The sequence below is a fragment of the Diabrotica virgifera genome, chromosome 4 (assembly GCF_917563875.1).
Source record: "Diabrotica virgifera virgifera chromosome 4, PGI_DIABVI_V3a".
NCBI classification, from domain to species: domain Eukaryota; kingdom Metazoa; phylum Arthropoda; class Insecta; order Coleoptera; family Chrysomelidae; genus Diabrotica; species Diabrotica virgifera.
Genome location: NC_065446.1, coordinates 29,875,875 through 29,895,116, shown reverse-complemented (window position 1 = coordinate 29,895,116; position 19,242 = coordinate 29,875,875).

The following is a 19,242-nucleotide window of genomic DNA, read 5'->3' as shown; positions in this document are numbered from 1 at the left end:
TTTTTTTAGGTTTTCATAAAATTTTGTGTTCCCTGATCGGGCTATTAGTTGTTGGGTCGGTTGCGATTATGGTCGCTACTTTAGTGACAGTTTAGCTCAAGTGATACTCAACCTGCGGCCCGCGGGCCGCATGCGGCCCTTTAGAGTTTTTTATGCGGCCCGAAGGCTAACTAAAGGGTCCTGTGATCAAATTATTTGTCAAATTTCACGTATTTTTCAAATTATTTGATAGTGTGCCGATGTGTTTGAGGCGTGTTTGGGCGTGAGGCAGACAATTAATGCCTGGTTGCACCAAAAAATCTTAAGATCCAGCTTAGCCCAGCTCACATTATAGATAGGGCTCGTCTATCTTAGCATCTCTTAACTGACAAAAGTTTAAGATGCAATCCGCGTGGAAATCTGTTTTTGAAGCTGAAAGTTGATCTAAGACTCAATGGTGCAACGCGTATGTTTAGGAAGCTGAGCTTAAGGCACGTCTTAAGCCTAAGATCTGTTGGTGCAACCAGGCATTAATGACTTTAATTTTAAATTATATTGAAATTTTTAAGAACTCTGATTAAAAAGCAAGGTATTATTAACTTTTAATAATAAATTATTAAAGTTAATGAACAAATACTTATTTTAAAAATAATCAATACTTATTTACTACATTGCAACGACCCATTTAGTAATCACAAGAAAATTTCAGGTCCGGATTAACAAACAAGAATGTGTGTGTACTTTGTACGCACGTAAGAAGTTATACTTCTACTACATATTATCTGATTTTTAAGACAATACCAAAAATTTAAAAAAATAAAAGAATAAAACGCACACAAACACATTGAAAAATGCCACAAAGAAAAAATGATTTCTGAACGATAATAATTGTTGGCAAAAATTTTAAATGCGCATTTTCTGAAAAAAAAAATTATATAACAAATATACTTACAATCATAACATGCATAAAAAAATAAAACTTGCATCGGGAATTGAACCCGTGAATTTCGTGGCGCTTTGATTCGTAATCGAAGCGTAGACTCACTCGTCCAATCCCACATTATTTATCATGTGGAAAAATACGGTAACTGAACGTTTTACTGTTTGACAGTTGTTTTGAAAATTAAATTATGTAGTTTAAATTTTGTGGAAGAAAATATAAAAATATAACAAAACAGTAAGAAAACAATATATTAGATGAAGATTGGTAGAACTTTTGTTGGTAATCAAATTAAGTATGTAAATCAAAGCATTACATACCTACTAGATAAATAAATCTACGCCAAAAAATCATAATTTAAAAATAAAAATCGAACCTAATTTGGGATTTCTCTCTAAAATCCGCATTCTTGAGAAAATAAATGTATGTATTTCAACCTAATCCAAATGTATAATTACAATATGATTATAATAAAAACTACTTACCAAATTAGAATGAGTTTTCCTTGTCCAAAATAGTCCAAAAATATAGGTATATGAAAACTATTTAAAAAGGCAGTATAACTATTAACTAACTTTTGTTTGTTGTTTCTTTTCACACAAATTTTAAAACGCAACAACCATAAATAATCTAACTACAGCTGTGCCACAGCCGCCATATTGAATAATTTTTGACATGTCATTTGAACATCCAATCAGAACAAAGTTATAATGCGCATGCGCCCGGTCGCTAGGTTTTACCATATAAAAATTCGCCCTCTATCGCCGGTAAAGAAGTATAACTTCAAAAAAATTTAAAATAATTGCGACCTTGAAACAACACCCTGTATATTAAAATTTTCAAAATTTGTCTGCACATTTGAAAAGAGCACAAAAAATTGTTTTAATTTATCGCTTCAATTTTTTTGCGCAGATAATTTAATGACATTAATTTTGAAATTATATCGAAATTTTTGTTTTGAAAGTTCGAGTTCTTAAAAATTTCGACATTTTTAATTTCAAAATTAAAGTCATTGAATTGTCTGCGCAAAAAATGGAAGCTCCATTAAAGCTTTTCAAATGTGCAACCGTTTTGTTTAATCCGGACCTGGATTTTTCTTGTGATTAGTAGTTGGGTGGTTTGGGTTCTAAATGTGACATGTGTACCAAATATCAAAAAAATATACAAGGTGGTTATAAAGTTATGGGTTCACAAAGAAATGGGCATAGGAAACTCGGATATAAAGTCGGTGGAGCAATAAATTTAGTATGTCTGGAACCGCCTCATTTACCTCTATTCACCATTCAAGTATTTCCGTTTCCCAATGAATCACCCTGTATACTACTTCATCTTGATTGCGGCCCGCAAGCTGTGGCAATAGCTACTATGTGGCCCAGGAAAGAAAAAGGTTGAGTATCGCTGGTTTAGCACATATACCTCATATCCCAGGAACTTAAACACAAGGAAGCGGAATATGTCAAAACAAACATCACTGAAACTTAAGACGGTACTACATCTACAAACAGAACTACATTTGAGAGCAAGAAATCGACCCACTCGATGAATTGTAGTTTATGCTTAGTAATTTATGTTGTGTTCTTTGAATTAAAACAACTAATGCAAAAAATGTTGTCTATTATAGAGCTTCCAAGAAATAATTGTTTTATCCAAATTGACAACGTGTTGTAAAATTTGTCTTCTTCTGTATGGCGTAGAGAATGCAGCAAACATTGTATCCGACTGAATCCTTTTCAGTCCGTTTCCTACTGTCTTCAACATAACCTTTTAGTTGAAGCCAAGATGAAGACTCCATTTTGGGTTAATTACACTTAAATCTTGTAACATCGACTTATTGTTACTCTCGATGTAGCCGAAATGGCTTATTTTTTATACTGGTAAGGTCATTCGACCTACCACAGTAGCTAGTTTCAACTACTTTGGATCTGGAACTTTAACCTAATGATGGACTGGCTAGTCCGAAAACGTTTGTTTGTATCGTACCAGTGATGTACCCACTTTAAGTCCAACTTTGATCTTTTTTAGAAAAAATTTTAAATAAATTATATACCATCTACGAAGGAAGATTTTTACTTCTTTAGTAATTTTAGCAAATCTTACAATATCGTGCCTTCATTTAATCATTAACCTCGTCGTTTCTCCTGATTCTCTATGTACCGTGTTCCGCCTGCGCTAGTCCGTATAGGTACTTTTCTCAGTATCATTCTCTCGGGTGTCTTGAGTTGCGCTACAACTTTTCTTGTCATTGCAAAGGCCTCACAACCATAGGTTACTACGGGTCTAATTAGTGTTCTGTAGATAGTCATAGATTTTGGTTCTTTTGTCTAATAATTTCGATGTCATCAATTTTTTATTAAAATAGTATGTATGTAAGTCGTACTCCCCTAGCGTGTCTGTATCTCCACTTAGTACACATACCATGTGCTAGAAAGAGATAGTACCAATGAATCCAAGATATCTTGTCACGAATCGCGGCCAGTATGTTCAGTCTATAGGGCTTTTCATTCACAGTCATTTGTTTCGAGCTTCTGTCATGTGTCACATAATATTAATATATCTACGTCGTACGTTATTGGTATATACTTATATACCAATGACACAAACCAAAGACGTATGACGTAGATTTATTAATATTATGTGACACATGACAGAAGCTCGAAACAAATGACTATCGATGAAAAGCCCTATTTATATTTACGTCCATGGTCTTAATACGATCATATCATAGAGTCCTAACATCTTGGTTATTTAGTAGAGCTCCGTGGTCATTCCTGGTCTTGAAGAACTGTACAGCATTTACGGTTTTGCAATTTTATGGCAAGTGTATGGCCCCTTTAACCCTTACTTCTGGTACAAAAACTTCAAATTTATAGGATTTGTATATTTTATTACAGTACTTACAAACAAATTGCTTTGATTTTATGATACTCTTTATGGATATGAGCTGTCACTAAATTTAAACTAGTAATTATATTTTCTCTGATTTTATTAAAAAACATACTTCACATTACATAAAATTAATATAAAAATTCTACTGTCTCTCATTTGTTCCAATAGTAAATTACTTAAATATAACCAACGAATATTAGTTGATAGACTATTTGAAAAAAAAACATATTGAATAGATACTTTACTCTTATTTTGAAAAATTTTATTACCGGTAAGCAGATATTCAATGGGACCAATAAATTGTGTAAAAAAATATCTAACATATTGACAAAACATTATAGACAAAGCGAAAGCGGAGGGTTCGTTGGAAAAAATATTCCCATGAGCTTTTTTTGCATAATCACATTAGTGAGACACCCCAGAATAAGGGTAAAGAAGTCGCCCACGCGAAAAGTGGTCCAAATTTTTTTAAACAAATTGCAAAAATCAATATTTTTTGACCCGGACAAATTTTTCGTAGGCTTTCTGGACCATTCTGGACAAAAAAGGTCTCTTGTAATTTTTCTCTAAGTTGAGCGTTTTCGAGTTATAAGCAATTTAAAATTGAAAAAATAAAACGAAAAATGGCGCTTTTTAAGGGTCAAAAGCACTAGTAAAAAATATTATTCTTGAGGTTACCAAGTGCCTAAATTAAAGTTCAAACCTTCTTGTATCCGCGTCCGATGAGTATTTATGACAGGGCGGGCGCTCGGGCTGTCGCGTGTCTGTTATATTATGTAGCTCGGGCGTTCTCAGCGCTTTTTTATACTTGTTAAATATACATACATACGTTTTTGGTAACCATGTTTTTTAGATTTTATAAATCAATATGATTTTTTGATGTTTATTATAATTTTTGAAGGTTTAAATAAGATTTAAAAAATAAATAAAGCGTTCGAAATTTTACAAATGTGTAGCAAAATTAATGTTTTTAGTTTTTATCATTAAGATCTAAAAAAATTTTAAGATTAAAATTAAATTTAGTAATTGTTAAGATTAAAATTTTAAAGTATAATTTGAATGGAAAATTACCGATATAAAAAATAGGGTACTTAATTATTTAGTTATAGTTTACGAATATATCGCGGACCTGCATTAAACCTGTACGATGCAACAGGTCCCTTCTTGTATTTTGCGGTGTATACTGTATATGAATCAACTCGATTTATTAATCAGTTCAGTGTTGCCCGTAATTTGTAAAAGTACTTACACATTTGTAAACTGTCGAACGCTTTATTAATTTTTTAATTGTTATTTATAACTTCAGAAATTATAATAAACATCAAAAAATCATATTGATTTATAAAAACTAAAAAGCATGGTTACCAAAAACGTATGTATTGTTAAATAATTTTTATGGGAAAAATTTAGAGAATTAATTTTGTGTCAAAGACACAAATTTGTATATGACCAATATTTGTAAATAAAATAATTTAGCCGTAAGCAGTGTTTCGTGGAATAGTAAAAGTTTAGTGGTAAAGTTTCTACGAACGGATTAAATTTCAAAACAATGAACTAGAATACGGTCGTTTTAGAAAGTTAATTGTGCCGCTTTGGAATGGACAATAGACCATGTTTCTAAATTGTTTCGTAGAAAGAAACAATTGTAAACAATTTTGTTTAGTTTAGAATAGAGGGTTTTTTCTAGAATGTAAATAAAATTTAATTTTAATGTCTCCTGGAAATTGACAAGACATAAAATTTGTATACAATACTATTTGTTCTTAAGAAAAACAGTAGATATGAGCTATGGAAAATGCTTGTGATTGGCGAGGAGACCGATGGAGGGAGAATAGAGTAGTTGATTTTCGGATTGATGAGGGAAAAAGAATTCACTGTGTAATTAAGATCGGAAGCAACCAGTCCAGTTCGAAAGTAGTATTTTTGTGTAAAGTGGTTAATTTGGTGGCCGTGGAAGCAGATTCGTGTCTGAGACGAAATCGTGATCAAGTCGAGAAGTACAAACTCCTTGTTTCCGAATAGATTCCAGTTTCTGTCTGGAACAAATAATGCGCTTAAAATCAATTAGTCTTGAGAATATTTTTATTGGAAAGTTTTATTAAATTTTGTTTTTTTTTCATGAGTAGCAATTAAAATAATTAATTAATTAATCGAATTAATGAGATGCTGATCAATCTCATAACAGAGAGAAAATACAGAGTATAATAGTATATTTAACAAAGTATAAAAAAGCGCCGAGAACGCCCGAGCTACATATAGAATAGTCCAGACGCGCGATAGCCCGAGCGCCTGCCCTGTCATAAGCGCTGCATTAACAATTAAAAAACGATAGTTTAAAATAAAATAAGCCCAAAATACTCATCGAGAACGGATAAAAGAAGATTTGAGCTTTAATTTAGGCACTTACTAACCTGAAAAATAATATTTTTACTGGTACTTTTGGGCCTTGAAAATCGCCATTTTTCGTTATTTTCAATTTTAAAATGCTTATAACTCGCAAACCATCAATTTAAGAGAAAAATTACAAGAAACCTTTTTTGTCCAGAATGGTTCAAAAAACCTAAAAAAATTTTGTCCGGGTCGAAAATATTGATTTTTGCAATTTATTTAAAAAAAATTGTTAAAAAAAATTTGGACCACTTTTCGCATGGGCAACTTCTTGAACCTTATTCTGGAGTATCTCACGAATGTGATTATGCAAAAAAATCTCATGGGAATATTTTTTCCAACGAACCCGCCGCCGTTTTTGCCTTGTCTATTAACAGTGATCAATCCACCACGGCAATGTGTAATTCAGATAAGCATCGTTCTTATTAAGATTAAAATCACTGATGTAATAAATTAGGTATGTATAGTTATTTACAAAACGACAAAATTAACGAAACCATCAAAAATCATCTTCTTGATACCCCTATGTGTGACGAATGTTGGCAACCATCATAGCAATATTTATCTTATCTGTAGCAGTGCGAAAAAGCTGCACATATGCTGTGGCGGATCTGAGGGGATGGGGGAAATCCCCCTAAGAAAATTCATGAAAATATTCACCATATACAGACAAATTCAACCTAATAAGCCCGCTATGTTACCAAAATTAAGGGACTTAATTGCATATAAGTTATTATTTATATCTTTTATTTAGGTTTATCTTATGTCTTTTGGTTGGTATTTCATTGGAAGTTGTTCTTTCTTATTCTACGTGTTTTAATTCGAATTTTTGCCGCACCGTGTCGGCATTTTCGTTTGACATCGCCAATTCTGTGCAGCTTGATGCCAGTTGACAACATCGATCTTCCTGGAATTATCATCTACACTGATCGTATTGAATTAAATAGCGTACTATCACAAATTAATTAAAATACTAAAGGATAAAGGAGTTGATAGTCAAGATGTACGAATCATAGAAAAATTATATTGGCGTCAAACAGCGACAGCTTGCATAAATGGAAAATCAACAGAAATATGCAAAATACAAAGAGGCGTCAGACAGGGTTGTATACTGTCCCCACTGTTGTTCAATTTGTATTCAGATAGAATATTTAAGGAAGCGCTGCATAATTTGGAATGGGGTGTGAAGGTTAATGGAATTCTGATAAATACAATCAGATATGCAGACGATACAGTTATTTTAAGTGATGATATGAATGGATTACAACACCTTTTAAATGCCATTGACAGAGTGGGAAGAGAGTTTGGCCTAAATATAAACTGTTCAAAAACAAAATACATGGTATTTAGCCGTTTGGCCCATCAAGATTCACGGTTATATGTTGATGGTCATATAATTCAAAGAGTACCCAGTTTTAAATATCTTGGTTGCCATATTACTGAACAACTAGATCCAGATAAAGAGATAAAATGTAGAATCGAGATAGCCCGCAAGACATTTTTAAAAATGAGGTCATTCTTCTGTAATGATACCTTGCAACTTCAACTTCGAAAGCGCATGATTAAATGCTACATTTGGTCAGTCCTCTTGTATGGTGTCGAATCATGGGCATTAAAAATATCCACCATTAACCGTTTGGAGGCCTTTGAAATGTGGCTGCACAGACGTATTCTAAAAATACCATGGACGGCTATGCTGACAAATGTGGCAGTCCTTAAGAGAGCAAATGCTACCCGCGAGCTGCTTGATAACATCAAATATAGAAAGATGACCTATTTTGGACACGTAGTAAGGGGAGACCGGTATAATATTCTTCAACTTATTATGATGGGTAAAATCGAAGGACGCAGAGGAATTGGTAGAAAGCAGGCCTCTTGGTTGAAGAATATCCGGGAGTGGACAGGAATAAAGAAAGCAGAACACCTATTTAGAATAGCTCGAGACAGAGACAGTTTCGCCATGTTAATCGCCAACGTCAAGGGGACTTGATAGGGCACGTTAAGAAGAAGACTATGATGAAATTGACTTTATTTTACATCACAAGAGATACATGGTTCTTAACCTAAAAACTAAGAAGTAAGCACGCTTTTCTGCCTTTCATCCTCGACATCTGTCATCTGTCACGACTTGCAAGGTGGGTTCCGTTATACACAACATACACCAGCTGTACGATAAAGCTAGTACATATGTGAGATTATAAATATAATCTCATAGGGTATAATGTGGACTGTAGTTAATAAGGATTGCTAGGTTCAAGTTGGAATATATATAAGGTTTTATACAGACAATATTCATATGTACTGGACAGGACAGGGTTGGCCTGGTACTTATTTAAAATTAAGGGTTTTATTACAGATTTAACACAGTAAAAAATATAATATTTTTGACATGTGAAAATTGAACACCAGCTCTCCACCTTAGCCTTGGTCAACCTCTTCGTCTAGTTCCTTCAGCCTTTCCCAATAAAAACGTCATGAATGGTAGCTTTTACTCACACTGACTAGATGTTCTGCCAACCACAGGCGTCTAGTTTTTATTTCAGTGACTATATCTCTGGCTTCAGCTAATTAGTTATATATGTACTTATTATACATACAGTGCTAGTCAAAAGTCCGTACCCCCCCTCGTATCTTTTGAACGGTTATACCTATAATAGTGAAATTTGGAAGGAGGAAATAAACGAACGTAAGCTTCTTAACTAGTTATGACAGGTGACGTAATAGTGACAGATGACGTTACAGAGCCACTGTGACCGATAATTTTAAATAGGACCTTACGGCAAGTGATACCTCGTTTGAAAGGTATTTAAAATATCTATTCAGTTATACTAATTTTTTTGGGTTTAGGTTGATTTTGATTTTGGTGAATAAATTAAATAAATATAATATTGTAGTTTCGAATTTAATTAATAAAAATTCAAATGTCCGCCTATGGATTTCTTGTCAAAAAAGTTGACGTTTTTTAATTCTCTAGTAGTTTTCACGTTAACGTCAACCTGTTTGACAAGTAATCATAGGCGGAATTTTGAATTTTTATTAATTAAATGCGAAACTACGATTTTATATTTATTTCATTTATTCATCAAAATTAGCTTAAACTCAAACAAAATTAGTATGACTGAATAGGTATTTTCAATACCTTTCAAACGAGGTATCACTTGCCATAAGGTCCCATTTAAAATTATCGGTCACAGTGGCTCTGTAACGTCATCTGTCACTATTATGTCACCCGTCATGACTAATTAAGAAGCTTACGTCCGTTTATTTCCTCCCTCCAAATTTCACTATTATAGGTATAACCGTTCAAAAGATACGAGGGGGGTACGGACTTTTGACTAGCACTGTATAGTACAGTTATATCGATAACACCAGTTTCCATTTTCATTTATTGGGCCTAGTATGTATTTTCCTCAGGTTTTATTCTTGGATGTTAATAGTACTACTACTAGTACCCATGTCACAGTATAATGCTAATAAATCAGTAGGTAGTTAGACAATAGTTAGTTAAAGCGAAGGAAATTGCAAGTTACAATTAAAGAAAGAAAACTAGAGTATCTCGGACATGTGATGCGGGGCTAGAAGTATGGCATCCTGCGACTCATAATGCAAGGAAAGAAGAAGACTGAATTTCATGGTTGAAGAACCTGCGAGAATGGTTTGGATGCAGCTCAAAACAACTATTTAGAGCTACTGCCTCAAAAATTAAAATAGATATGATGATTGCCAACCTCCGTAGCGGAGATGGCACCTGAAGAAGAAGAAATCAGTAGGGGTCACTCCGCGAAAAATCCTTTGTTTTCTATGTTCCGTTTTGGTGATAATGTGTTACCGAATTCATCAAAAATTTTAGTCCTTTGCGCAGATGAATGACAGTTAATGGTATCCTAGGTTTGCCGTGACTGGTAAGCATTATACTGTGCACATGTAATGTCTCACAACAATTATATTCATTTAGATTAATTTATTAAATATTAATCCCCTGTTTTCTAATTTTGATAGTTTAAACACTTTTAGTCTAATACAAAATAAAAATATGCTTATCCATAATACATAATTACCACACATTGCCTATGGCGAAGTAAAAATTTAAGGAAAAGACTACAAATTCTTTTCTTACTATATTTCTCCAGATCGCCCTATAGTACAAATTCTTTCAAGAAATACATCGGCAAATATTGAATTCGTCTGTCTTCTATATAAAAAATGTAAAACAGTATGACGCATGAGTACTTTACAGTTCTTAAGTAAGCATTTCAAAATAGTTTCCTACAACAAATGATTGAAGTGTATTAACACACGATATTGGTGAAAACAGAAAAGTAACACCAAAAATTGAATACAAATTTATTTACTGAAAGTAGGAAAGTTCCCGGGGGTTGGGTGTATACCACAGTAGTTAGACTTTACAAGTAAAAACGTCTAGTAGTCTAGCGTAATTGGTAAATGTTTAATAAAACATTAAAATTAAAAATCCAGCTGGATTACAATTGTCCAGAACTAATGTTTTCGGTCTTATCAGACCATCTTCAGTGAATTTAGAAGTGCTTGCTAAATAACCCCTTGCTGAAAAATTCTTGAATGATATACTTTTAGTAATATTATAAAATTATTAATAATTAGGTAATTAATTTTATATGTAACACTTGGTACTCATGACATCATCTATTCAGTAAGTAATATCACAGAAATGAATATATTTTTAGGAAGGATTTAGTAAGAAATTAATCATATAAGATATATAATATCTAAAATAGATCTTAGTAATAAGTGTATCTATTCAGATATAATTGCAAGCAATTCAATAAAGAAAAATAATCTACTTTTTTTCTCTTTTGATTCGTGAATTATATATATGTATACATTATACATATAATGAAAAATCTCCATACAACTGATTTGTATAATTGACTTGTTATTGAAACAGAATTGCAACGTACTACTCCGTATTCATCAGCCGTCCCATCCGACCTATGCCTACTAGACCAGGGCTCATCTCAAGGGCGGTCATAAGGGGGGGGGCCATGGGGGCCATGCCCCCCCCCCAAAGGTGGCAATGCACCTTAAATAAACTTGTCTAGTAACACAGGATAATGTTATGTTAATATATTTTAAATTATTTACTCTGTAAATTAATTATTTTGAATGGATTCACATACGGATTTTGAAATACCTAGATACTGCAATCTGTAATAATGATAATTAATCATAATGCCTGTCTCTTCAACTCTGGTTACGCCAATGCAAGTGCATCGCCTCCCGCGCGAATCCCGACACCGGCGACGTCCAGTGTAGAAACAGAAACATAAGAATGCCTATGTACATATTTTTTTATGGAAGTTATATCGTTGTGTATTGTGTAGAAATTTGAACGTTCTGAAGTATCTATCGTCTACCCGATATACACTATCGTATCGTAGTTATAGAGGTGACATAGGTGCAGTGCACTATATATATTGCCGGATTGTAATCATCATTTTATTCCAGGGTGACAGGTGAGTAAAAATCCATAGATAGGTTAGGAATAATTTTCTGTTTGCTAACGGAACGAATACATCAGCAATGAGTAAATAATACTCTGCAGTTTTCTCTCGTCCAGCGCAGATGTTCGCTATGGTATAGGATGCTATTTCGAAATACAAAAGTTAATAGATTCCGATTTGAACGAAAAGTGACTGCAAATTATTATTAGGCTCAAATTAAAAAACCAGGGCATATCCATCTCTCGTTTGGCCGGAATCACAAATGTTCTTTTTTTTCAGAAAATGAAGAGGGCAAACAATACGAATACGTTGAATTCGTATTTTTCTGTTGTTCCGAAGAAAGTAATTAAAGATGTGGGTGATAATGGGTCATCCCGGTCATCTTCCTCATCGTCTTCTCAACAGAATCTCGTAGTGCCAGAACGACTTACAACAGTATCAACATTACAAACATCAGTTAATAATGAAAATACTCTAAAGCAAGTCGCTGTAGAAAAGTCCAATGAAGTTAGTAACTACGACATTGGTCGAGTTGTTGATGGTTTGAGTGGTTTGGGAGACTTTCAAAAATATAATTATTTGAAAAATACGTGGGTTCCGGAAAAAAACTACTTATTTCCATTTTCTGAACATAACAAAAATAACAAGTTAGTTAAGCGGTACTTGAGATACGATCATCTCCAAAAATATAACTGGATTGCGTTTTCGGACTTGAAGAAAGGACTTTTTTGTAAGCACTGTGCTATCTTCGCAAATTCAGGTGGTAAAAATAAAGCAACAAGTTTGCAAAGTTTGGTTACCACACCAGTTACAAAATTTGCAAAATTATTTGGAATAGATGGTGTGCTAGATAAACATAATACAAATCGATATCACATTGAAGCGGTTTTATCGAGCGATAATTTTATAAAATGTTACGAAAACCGATCTTTAGATATAAGAAATTTGATAGATAGTGCTCGAGCCAGGCAGATAGAGGATAATCGAAATCGGCTCAAACCAATCATTCGATCTATAATTTTTTTAGCCAAACATGTATACCTTTCCGTGACCATAGAAATGACGGGCCATTGTTAGAAGAAAGCAATGTGACAAATAATGAGGGAAACTTCTGAGAGCTTCTTCGATTCAGAATCGAAGCAGGAGACAAAACTTTAGAAGAGCATTTAAGAAACACGTCGTCACGTGCCACATATATTAGCAAAAGAACGCAAAATGAGTTGATTGAATGTTGTAAAGACGAAATTTTGTCTGTTATCGTGAAAAAAATTAGTGATGCTAAATATTACAGCATTATGTTTGACGAAACTACTGACATAGCACATGTTTCCCAAATGTCGATTGTTATTAGATACTTAGAAGGTAACAACGTGCGGGAGGATTTTGTGTCATTCATAGATTGTCATTCTGAGAACTATGAGCTCAGTCCCGATACGTTGGAACCGGTTTTCAATGGTACTATTTTAGGAAAATCAGTGATAAAACAAGTTCAAAAATTTCGTTTACCATTGGAAAATTGTGTAGGAATTTGTACAGACGGATGCAGCGTAATGACATCAAAACAACAAGGAGCCGTCCAAGAAATTCAAAAAGAAATGAATATAGCTGTACGATGTCCATGTTTCAATCATGATTTAAATTTGAGTTTGTCGAAATCATCAAACGTTCAATGTGTGAGAAATGCTGTAGGGGTAATGAAGGAAATAATATCTTTTTTCAAAGCCTCTTCTAAACGCAATTATGTCCTCAAACAAACATTGGGTGATCAGCTCTCTGGATTGTGTGAAACGCGATGGGTAGAACGGCACGACTCCGTTCTGCAGTTTAAAGCATCGATTGAAAAAATTTTGCAAGCTTTGAATTTGATTTCCGAATGGAACGAAAGAGAATCTTCCAGTAAAGCTAGGACGCATATACTTGCGATCTCATCAAATTGCAGCTTTATTATCACTTTGTTTTGTCTAAATGAAGTACTCGCAATAACGTTACCTCTGAGCAAATTATTGCAAACAAAAAATTTGGCTATAAGCTCTACACAGAATGCTGTTCTAAATACGTTGCTTGTTTTGAAAGACAAACGCAACAATGCAGAAACAAATTTCAATGCTTTGCTTAAAGAAATAATGCCATGTCTAGAAAATTTGAATATAGATTTATGTATTCTAAGAGTGAATAAATTTATGAAAAATCGACCTAATCCAGATATTCATTCCTCCACAGAATACTTTCGAATAACGATATATATTCCTTTACTTGAAAGTATCATTTCCGACATTGAGTGTCGTTTCCAGCAAGAAACCATGGATGTATTTAATCTGCAAATATGTGTTCCTGCTATATTAATTCATTCAAATGAAGATGACATCCATTCCGCCGTAGAAATTTTGATTGCAAAATATGGAAGTTTGTTTGAGACAGTTAAAGACGTGCTGAAGTCAACTTTTATTGCAGAGCTACATTTATGGAAAATGAGATGGAAACACAGCAAAGAATCGGAAATTCCGAGCGATGATCTAAATGCTCTCATACAATGTGATGAAATGATGTATCCAATCATTAATAAAATTTTAAAAATATTGTGTACTCCTCCAGTAAGTGTTGCATCTGCAGAGAGGAGTTTTTCAGGACTGAGAAGACTTAAGAGTTGGCTGAGGGCCAATATGGGTGAAGAACGGTTAACTGGCCTTGCACTAATGCATGTCCACAAGGACATTGTTATTAACGAAGACAATATAATAGAACGTTTCGCTAAAAGTGGAGTGAGCCGAAACATAGAGTTCGTCATGTAGAGTATTAGTTTTTTGTTTATAATTTCATTTCATTCGAGTTATTGTTATTTTCTCTTTTCAATATATAAAACATCCCATTCTGCGTTTTGTGTCTGTATTGAAATTGAGAGCTAATATCTAATTGTACAAAATGGGCCCCCCCCTGAATTAAGATATATGACCGCCCTTGGCTCATCTAGACCAGGGTAAAAATGTTAGTATATTTGGACGTTGAGAGGTGACTCACATTTTTTGCAGAAATTGCTTGAAAATAACTCATATAATAATATTTGAGTTATCCTCCCACTCAAAAAGGTCCGGAACATTGTTTAAATAATCAAAATGTCAAAAAATTAAGGAAAAATTCGATTTTTTTTCTTCGTTTTTTGATTATTACCTTGAAAGTATTCATTTCTGAGAAAAGTTGTACTGACATAAAAGTTGCACAATTAAATTTCCTACAATATAGAATTCGTTAAAAATTTTAAAAATTGTCACCCTTGTTGCAAAATAGCAATAATTGCGAAAAAACGATAAAAAAACAAGTATTCGCATTTTACGTTTTTCAACCATTTATGCTACACTTAGGGCCTTCATATTTTACCAAGAAAAACATTATGATATAAGAAAACAATACTGTGAATTTCATTAAGACCGGTTGAATAGATTTCGTAAAATAAATTTTGCAATCCAGCTTTCGCAAAAAAATTATTTTTTTTTAAATCTTGCAGGACTGAATATAAAGCAGACAGCAAGTTTAATTTTTTTTTTACATATAAAAGAATACCGTACCATTTTTTTGGTGCTGCGCGCAGGACAGCGGATAGTTTGCTCTGATTGGGCATTCCAATGACCTTTGATAATGATTGACAAATTTTAATTTTTAGTACATTTCGATATAAATAAATAAATTTGTTTATTGCAAAATAAAAACACATGCTCTGTCCTTTGAAATTACACTTTTTTGGCAAAAACTTTCTTTGTTCATATATTTTAAGTTAGAGAATAAAAGTTTATTATTTTTAAACATATGCACCTGTTTAAACAATATTTCACAAACAATAATCAAATTAGTTTGATTTTTGTGGAATTAAAATATTAAAATACAACAAAATATAGTGTAAGAAAATAATATATTAGATAAAGATTGGAAGCCATTTTGATGGAAATCAACTTGTGTGAATCGAACACCGCTGTCCTGCGCGTAGCACCAAAATTAATGTTTATTTAAAAAAATTTCTGACGCCGTGGTAGTTAATGGATTTTAATTTTAAAAATTGCAAATGAAAAGTACGGTATTCTTCTATACGTAAAAAAAATTTCAACTTGCTATCTGCTATTTTTTTGCGAAAGCTGGATTGCAAAATTTATTTTGCAAAATCTATTGCACCGATATTAATGAAATTTACTGTATCGTTTTACTATATTATATGTATAGTTCTTCTGGGTAAAAAATGAAGGTCCTAAGTGTAGCATAAATGGCTGAAAAACGTAAAATGCGAATACTTGTTTTTTTATCGTTTTTTCGCAAATGTTGCTATTTTGCAACAAGGGTGACAATTTTTAAAATTTATAGCCGATCCTATATTGTAGTAAATTTAATTACGCAACTTTTATATTAGTACAACTTTTCTCGAAAGTGAACACTTTGAAAGTTATAATCAAAAAACGAATAAAATAATCGAATTTTTCCCTCATTTTTTCACGTTTTGATTATTTAAACAATGTTCTGGACATTTTTGAGTGGGAGGATAACCCAATTATTATTATTATAGGAGTTAATTCCAAGAAATTTCTGCAAAAAAATATGAGTCACCTCTCAACATCCATCTCAAAACAGATGCGCACTGGACTATACAGGTATTCAAGAAAGGGTTGGATCAACAAAATTATCTTCTTTCATTTTGAGAAATCTTTTTGACTATGTGAATCACTGTCAATTACTTGAGATTATTATTTAATTAATCCACGCAGAAAACAAAATGCATAGCACCAGTTCAAATATCTAGGTGTAGATTTATCAAGTTATAATGACCTAGCCAGACAGCCAGAGACCTTTTTTTTTGTAGCCTTTTTTCTATTCGAAATGTCGAATATAGGCCTCTCATTCATCTCTGTTGTATGTGAGGCGTTTCCACATTGGTCCTGCGACTCTTTTGATGTCATCGCTCCAGCGCATTTGAGGTCTTCCTCTTGGTCTCTTCGCTTCGTACGGTCGCCAGTTTTTAACTTCTTTGCTTCATCTACCATTTTCGAGACATTCGTTGTGTCCAGCCCATTTCCATTTTAATTTAGCCGCTTGTTCCACGGCACCCCTTATTTTTGTTTTGTTTAGAGTTGCTTCGTTTGTTTGCCGATCTATGAGTGACATACCAAGCATCTGCCGTTCCATGGCTCTTTGAGTTTTTCTAATCTTGTCCATGTTCATTTTTGTGAATGTCCAGGTTTGATCTCCGTAAGTGAGAACGGGAAGGATACAAGAATCGAACACTTTGGTTCGAAGGTATTGTGATATATTTTTGTCTTTTAGTATATATGAGAGTTTTCCGAATGCAGAGAGTTTCCCATTCTTACTCGTCTGCTTATTTCGGTAGTTTGGTTTTCTTGCCAGATACCTAAAGGACAAATAAACAAGGCCGCAGTCATGTCCGGATGTTTGAGGTATGTGGCCTGGAATAACTCATATACAGTATGTCCCTGTAAGTTGTATCCATATGGAAAACTTTTTTATTATTAATTTTACGAAAAAAGTTATTCTTTATAAAAAGTTCTGCATGGTCCAAAACCCAAGATTCAACCATCAGCTATCAAATTTTATGAATGTTATAGGAGGTATGTCAAAAAGTTTGAATTTCACTCAAGAGTAAAGTAGCTTTATTTTTCACAATATTGAAAATTGCCATTATTAAAAGTTGTTTGGAATGAAAAACTATATTTTAATATGCAATTACATCCTTCTAATTGATTTTTTTTAAATTATGGATAACATTATTTTTAGTTATTTCAATTCTGATTACTCTTTTATTATTAATTTTACGAAAAAAAGTGATTCTTAATAAAAAGTTCTGGATGGTCTAAAACCCAAAATACAACCATCTTATATCAAATTTTATCAATTTTATGCGAGGTATGTCAAAAAAGATAAATTTAGATCAAAAGTAAAGTACCTTTATAGTTAAGGATATTTCAATTAGAAGGTTGTAATTACATATTGAAACATAGTTTTTAATTCTAAATAACTTTTCATAATAACAATTTTTGATATTGTGAAAAAAACACGTATTTTACTCTTGAGCGAAATACATATTTTTTGACATACCTCGTATAAAATTGATAAAATTTGACATAAGATGATTGTATTTTAGGTTTTAGACCATGCAGAACTTTTTATTAAGGATCACTTTTTTTCGTAAAATTAATAATAAAAGAGTTATCTGAATTGTAATGAGTGAAAATAATGTTAGTTATCCATAATTTTTCAAAAAAAAATTCAATTAGGATGTAATTGCACACTAGAATATAGTTTTTAATTCCAAACAACTTTTCATAGCAGCAATTTTCAATATTGTGAAAAATAAAGCTACTTTACTCTTGAGTGCAATTCAAAGTTTTTGATATACTTCGTATAATATTCAAAAAATTTGATATTTGATGGTTAAATCTTAGGTTTTGGACCATGCAGAGCTTTTTATGAAGAATCACTTTTTTTCGTAAAATTAATAATAAAAAAGTTTTCCATATGGATACACCTTACAGGGACATACTGTATATGAGAATTAACATCGAAGTTAAAATTTATAAAACTTGCATCAGACCTGTTATGACCTATGGTATTGAATCAAGAGAAGACACCAATAAAACTAAAAGCGTGCTACAAACAGCCGAAATGAAGACATTAAAAGCAATGACAAGGAAGACAAGAAGGAATGTAATACGAAACAACATCATCAGGGAACAATGTGACGTGCAAGATGTACTAAGATGGGGTAGGCAAAGTCAAAGAGAATGGTTCAGCCATGTAAAAAGAATGGAGAAGCACAGACTACCAAGAATTGCGCTAGAAGGAAAACCAGCTAGCAAGCGTCCATCGGGGAGACCACCAAAACGATGGAGATATAGCTAGCAGTCTACCTCTCAAGAAATACTTCAACATCGGAATTAACAGATCGACAGATCTACAACAACAAGTATAAGAAGAAGAAGAAGAAGAAGATTATTTAATTATATCTTTTTATTTCTATTCACAAGGAGTCAACATCACAAAGCACAACATTGACGATGCAGAGCTTAGCAGAAGAATCATCTTAGCCAATACGGCATATTTTGCTATGAAGTAGATATTTAAATCAGACATAGATCAAAGAACTAAGATATGAATTTAAGAGACCATAATCCGACCAATAGTAAGCTATGGTTTTGAAACTTGGGTATTGACTCAAAAATCTGTAAACCGTATGGACATCTTTGAAAAAAGGTACTGAGATGAATACTAGGCCCTAGAAATGAGAACAACAGGTGGCGAATCAGATAAAATTACGAAAATATAATATATAGAACCACCTTTATCTCTGTCAGCCTACAGCATTTTCAATATGCATGTCAGGTATTTAGGATGGAACAAAACAGGCTTCTAAAACAACTGTTAAATGCAAGAATGCAGGGGAAGAGCTAGAAAGCGATAGGAGGATGATGTGGATGCGGACGAAAGAAATCTCCTTGTAGTCGAAGCAATAAAGCACAAAACCTCCGAAAAAAAAAACGACAAGACAGATCTTAATAATTCCTTTTGCATTCGATTCGT